The sequence below is a fragment of the Gavialis gangeticus genome, unplaced genomic scaffold, assembly GCF_001723915.1.
Source record: "Gavialis gangeticus isolate Ggan-Ray unplaced genomic scaffold, GavGan_comp1, whole genome shotgun sequence".
NCBI lineage: Eukaryota > Metazoa > Chordata > Crocodylia > Gavialidae > Gavialis > Gavialis gangeticus.
In genome coordinates, this window is record NW_017728992.1 from 142912956 (window position 1) to 142919033 (window position 6078).

At 42.3% G+C, this 6078-nt stretch overlaps 1 protein-coding gene across 3 annotated transcripts in view; it reads right to left on the minus strand.

Annotated features, from left to right (window-relative positions):
• PAG1 (phosphoprotein membrane anchor with glycosphingolipid microdomains 1) overlaps positions 1–6078 on the minus strand; it is a 200508-nt gene that overhangs the window by 173590 nt on the left and 20840 nt on the right. The gene's annotated exons all lie outside the window — the stretch shown is intronic.

Consider the following 6078-nt stretch of genomic DNA (forward strand, 5'->3'; position numbering starts at 1 on the left):
AGACTGTTGCCAAAATAGAAAAGCACAGTGCCACATTTCTACTTTAAAGCAAAAAAGATAGGTGTAGGCTTGCAACAGACATAACATAATTAGTCTTTGTATTGGTTTGTACACACCCTATAGAAATATTAATCAGTAAACATGTTGAAAAATGTAACTTTGCTAAAAAGCATCCAACGCACCCCCAGCCCCAGCTGGGCAAGTGGCAGCAGGGCAGAGCCCCTGCTTCCAGTGCTGGTAGTGGGGGCTCTGCCCTGCTGCCACTTGCCCAGCTGGTGCAGGGGGGCCTGGAGGGGTGGGTGCTGCCACCACTTGCCAGCCAGTGCAGGGGGGCAGACGCTGCCTCCACTTGCCCAGCTGACATGGGGTGGGGGCACAGGGGGGCAGGAGCTGCCACCGCTTGCCAGCTGGGGTAGCGGGGCAGGTGCTGCTGATGCTTGCTAGCTGGGGCGGGGAGGCAGGCACTGCCACTGCTTGCCAGCCAACATGCAAGGGCACAGGATGTGGGCACAGCAGCTCTGGGAAGGGGGGCTATGCCCTGCTCCCACTTGCCCCCATCTGCCCGGAGTGAGCCGTGCCTGCATCCTGCCCTGGCTGGGCAAGCGGCAGCAGACCATAGCCCCTGCGCCGAATGCTGCCATGCCCGCATCCCTGCTGCCTCCCTCCCCGAGTACCATGCCCCCCACCCTGGCTGGCCCCGGCCCCGGCCCCGGCCCCAATCCCTCCCTCCACCACACCCCTTGCCTCCCCTGCTCCCTGTTTAGTTTATGGCCAAATCTCTGATTTGGCTGAATCTTTTCTGAATCAATTTGGAGGTGTCCAATTCAATTTGAAGTTTTTAATTGGTCTCCTGATTCGATTTGGATTCCTCCAAATCAAATCAGCTACCAAAGCTTTGCACAGCCCTAACACACGCTACTCACAAACAAACTAGGCAAAGCTCTTTGGTGAGAGCTGCTCCTATATGCATCAACTTAGGTTTTAACAGCAGGGGTGTCTACATGAGACACTTTGAGTATAGTAGACTAATTCTACAGCACATTAGCACAGTGGGCAAAACTGATGCTAATGCATTAATGTGCCATAGAATTAGTCTACTGTTCATTAGTGTCACCAAAAAAGCATGTGCCATGGCTAGTGTGCAGGTACACCAATTACAGTGCATTAAAGTAGTACCTGTAATTAATTACAGTTACTAAACTTAATGCATTGTAATGAACATGTAGCCAAGCCCAGAGACACATATATTAGTGCCAAAGGATTTAATAAATGCTTCTCTACATTTTAAATAGGCATGGAATTCTGAACGCTGGCCATTTCTGCACAGTTTTCTACTAAATTTTAAATTTAGAAGAAATAAAAATAATGATTAATTAAAGCTGAAACATAAAGATCATTATTTTTATTAAATGCAGTACATTTCATGTATTTTTTTTATATCAGAGTTATACCTTAGACTTAAAGACTCTAGTGGGGGGCAAAAAGATAGTCATTTAATATTTTTTTAAATTGTACCAAGGTTATTAAGTACACTGGCTGCAATCTGACATAAAAAAGTAATGCAGTCACAAGGATATGGCACTGGATGAAGAACTGAGTTGGCTGAATCTCAGATTTTCGGATTCATAGAGATTTAAACATTTCGGGCACCTGTATACAAGTACTGAGGCTGTTTTGGCACACTGGAATTCCAACGCGTCAGAGCAGACTTAATTAATCGAGTCTGCTGGAGCAAATTGCCATGCTCCAGCAGCCTCCTGTATCTCATGTATCAGCATCTCCGCACTTAAAAATGGTGGCGGGGCACTTGAATTAAAGCTCGTCGAATGAGCTTTAGTTCGAGTGTCCCTGCCACCATTTTAAAGTGTGGGGACTGATACATGAGACAATGTGTTGCTTTAATTAGAGCATCTCTCAGAGCCGCTCTAAGTAAAGCACTAACACCCCACCCCCAGAGCACACGTAAAAGTGCACATTGAAATTTCATTTAAATCCAAGCTGAGATGAGCAACAATTGTTTTGAAAATATTCCTGCAAAAGAGAAGTCTCAGAAGATACTCTTTCAGGAAATTCTGACACATGGTGTTTATGAAATGAAATATGGTCCTTGGCACCCAGCTGCTACTGAGTGAAACTGACATGCTTCTTGTTAATTTCACGGCTGCCTACTAAAGGATAAAAGCAATGAGACGGTCTTGCTGCTTACTCTGTAGAGGACTGACAAATATCATGTCAACCTCATTCAGAAACTGACAAGACTTCCAGGCTCCATGGATCCAGGGCAACCACACTGTGGCCATGTCTACATGTGCATTTTGCTGTGGAGTTGACTAATGAGCTGCAAAGTAAAGCAGCACCACCTATATGTGCAATGGTATCCGGCTACAGTAAACTAATTAACTGCCATAAGACAGTACTATCTTAGCTGGAGTAACAAAAAGTAACTAAGTGCAATTAAATGCATTTGTGGATTCTGACTGCAGGCATACATTATGCCCAGCCAGTAGGGGTGACACTCCTGCCTGCTGCCTACCCACAAGGCTCTGCACTTTCAGCACCCTCATACCGTAGCCAACCCCTCTGCTGCCTGACACCACCACCTGGAGCTGGGGGCAGAGCAGGACAGGAGCAGCTCTGGCATAAACTGCTCCACCATGGCTCAATTTGCTGCTGTTCTGGGCACACATGTAGATGCTACACTCAGGAATGGTTCACTCTGGCTCAAACTGCTCTGGAGTTTTTATTGCTTAGAATTAATTGCACAGGTAGATATAGCCCGTGTGGCCAAACAGGCCAAGATAGTCCACTGGCTCACTGACTTCTACAGGGAGTCGAACCACATCTAAAGCCAGGGCTCCCAGAGGTTGGAAGCTTCCAGCACTAAGACAGGTAACTTAGAAGCCCTGGAGTCCCTACCTCCAGCACAGTCCACATGGCAAGCCTGCCCTGCAACTGCAGACCCTAGAAGCCTGGACAGTTCCATCATCTGGACTGCTTTGGGACTATGAACTCTGAAAGCCTGTCCCAAGATCTCCAGGCCAGGCCCACAGGCTCCTGGAAGTTCTGTGGTCCCAAGCTCCACAGCAGCCTGCACGATGGGTTAACGTAGACCAGGTTCCCTAGCAGTCCACCAGGAGATCTGACAGGAAACAAGGCAGAGCTCCAACAAACACCCAACTGTAGCTCACTAGATGTTCGAACTATGACATATTTTGGTTTGATGAATAGGTATTTTCTGACAAAACTTTGTTTTGCCATAAAGTTGCTGATCACCTTTAAGTAAGAGTCAGGAGACACGGTGAGGCCTTTGCCCTGGACGAGCTATGCCACTGACTCAATGCGTCAGGCTTTCACTTCTCATTTGTAATTCTGGCTTTCCATTAACTTGTTATGTGACCTTAAGCAAGCTGCTACACTTTGCTGTATCCTCACTTCCCCTCTGTCTCTGTTTTGTCTATGTAGATTGTAAACTCTGCCGGGGCAGAGATAATCTTAATCTATAATTGTAGGTGCCTAACATAATGGTACTTCAAGTTTGGTACCATATTAGAGATTGAGGCCTCTAGGCACTACCAAATATGATTCCCAAAGACATCTAAGTGTGAAGATTGAAATTCGGAGGGAACTGGCCATTTAATTCAGTTAGATCCTTGGTGGGGGGAGAGGAGCATGACAAATCAAAGCCTTAAAATACAGTTTTCTCATAACTACATTTTCAAACTGTTGCCCTTGTGCTTATAAATTCTGAAGGTGCATGTCTTACATGCTACATCTGTAATATTTTTTATATTTGTGGCACAATGATTTGTAATCCTATTAACTTTCTAAACAATTATGAAAAATACATTAAAAAAACTGAGCTTGCCTAACTAAAATCTGAATGCTAGTCTAATTATTTTCAGCTGGGCTCCTAGATGTGATTAGCAACCACAAACATTATAACAATGAGCATTTTGCATTGCAGAGAAACATAATCAAATTCCACTCAAACTCAAGACAAGTCATTGCCTGGATTCTAGCAGGTGTCAAACCAGCTAAGGTTTATCGAGGGCTACTTTTCCTTGAAGGAGGAATTAGCTGCAGCCACATTTAGATGAGAAATCTGGGCTCAGGTATAGGACACCCAAATATAGGAAACCCAATACCCTGCAGCAAAAAAGGAAGACAACAGCTTTAGGTAACAGTATCATCATAAAACAGTCCTACATCAGTCTATATGCCCTTTGGGAAGTTCTGGCAACTAATGGTCTCTTATTAGTAAATGCTCCATTACATAGCTATTCAAATATTGCAGACTGAGCTTCTTTTTACCACATAGGATGTATTGTTTCTAGGAATTTTATTAAATTAAATGAAATATTGACTATTCATATTTACCCATATTTGTCCATCAAACACTAGGAGGCTGGGTTGTTTTTGTTTTTAATTTTAGCAGCCCGTGTATTTCATCTAAGTATTGAATAGAAGTCAGCCATATAGCTAAATATTTGTGTCTCTTCTGTTTATTTTGTTGGGAAAAGGAATTTATGCATCAGCTTTCCATAGCAACCATGCTTCATAATTTCAGGGACCATTCCTGTAATTTGTGCCTTTTTCCTTTCTCCAAGGAGAGGCTATCAGTAATCTAGCAGCTACAAGCAGATCATAGATTAATTCTTTATTTCTCTGAATATGACTATTTCACTAAACAGCATTAAGAGAATTACCAAAGGATCATTTGGTAGTAAATACCAAGCAATCCATAATGGCAGGTTCTGAATCATGTCCCAGTACTCTGATAAGCAGATGTGCCCAAATATAGATTAAATATCTTTTTACCACAATTTCTCCAACATTTGCCCCTATTTAATCTTTTTTTTTCCTTTGTTCAATGGAAGGTTTATGTATTTTTTTTATGGCTATGGACTGAGTAAAAAACTAAGGACATCAAGATCAATCCATGAAAATTCAAATAGAACAATGCATACGAATTAAGGTAATGAAATTTAGCCATCATTTCAAGAAATGCAAATATCAAAGAACGAAATCTTGCTTCCACTTAAATAAAGGGGTTCTCCTCTTGAGGTAAGAACTGAAGTGGGAGAACAAACTATGCATTAAGATTTCCCAGTCAGGTGGATCCCACTGTAGTACACATTTATATTAAATACCGGGGTAAAAAAACATTTCCCAAGATCCTTATGAATTTCATATATTCAATTTCTTGTAAGTAAAAGTTTTCAAAAAAAGTTTAAATCTCTGGCAATATAATAAAGGCAATAAATAACTGTTTTCAACATATTTGACACATCTGGATAGCTAAGTAATAAAAATAAATGTGCAACATACAAACAAAAATTTCTGGATACACTTTTAACTAAATACAATGACTCTTTGATTCTTGTAATAAGCTGATTTGATTCTTGTAATAAGCTGATTCTTGTAATAAGCTGGTTTAGTAATTTTAAAGTTTCAAATAATGTCACAAATTATTATTGCCTTGAACTGAAAATTAAGCAGTACAGAACAGCCTCATGACTGGACACATCAGGAGAGTAATAAGGGCAACAGAATTACCTAACAAATCAATCAGGAAATGCTCTCTATAGGCTTCACTTAACCGTAGATGTAAAGGACTTATTCTAACCATGCCTGGTAGACAGTGTCCAGGATATATAACATAGTGAAGACTTAAGAGAAATATCCAGTATTCAAATGGTCTCTGGCTACCAAAAGGTGGGAGAAGAATACCATCACCAATAGGAAACCATGCATTACAACACAACCTATCATGCTAATTTTTTAAAATACTGTTCTATGACACAGCTAAATTATAGTTTCATAGTTTCTAGGGTCAGAAGGGACCTGAGAAGATCATCTAGTCCAACCCCCTGCCATGGCAGGAAAGAGTACTGGGGTCAAATGACCCCAGCAAGGTGTTCATCTAACCTCTTCTTAAAAACCCCCAGGGTAGGAGCCTGCAACACCTCCCCTGGAAGTTGGTTCCAGACCCTAGCCGCCCTGACCGTGAAATAGCGCCTTCTGATGTCTAATCTAAACCTACCCTCTGCTAGTTTGTGACCGTTGTTCCTGGTCACT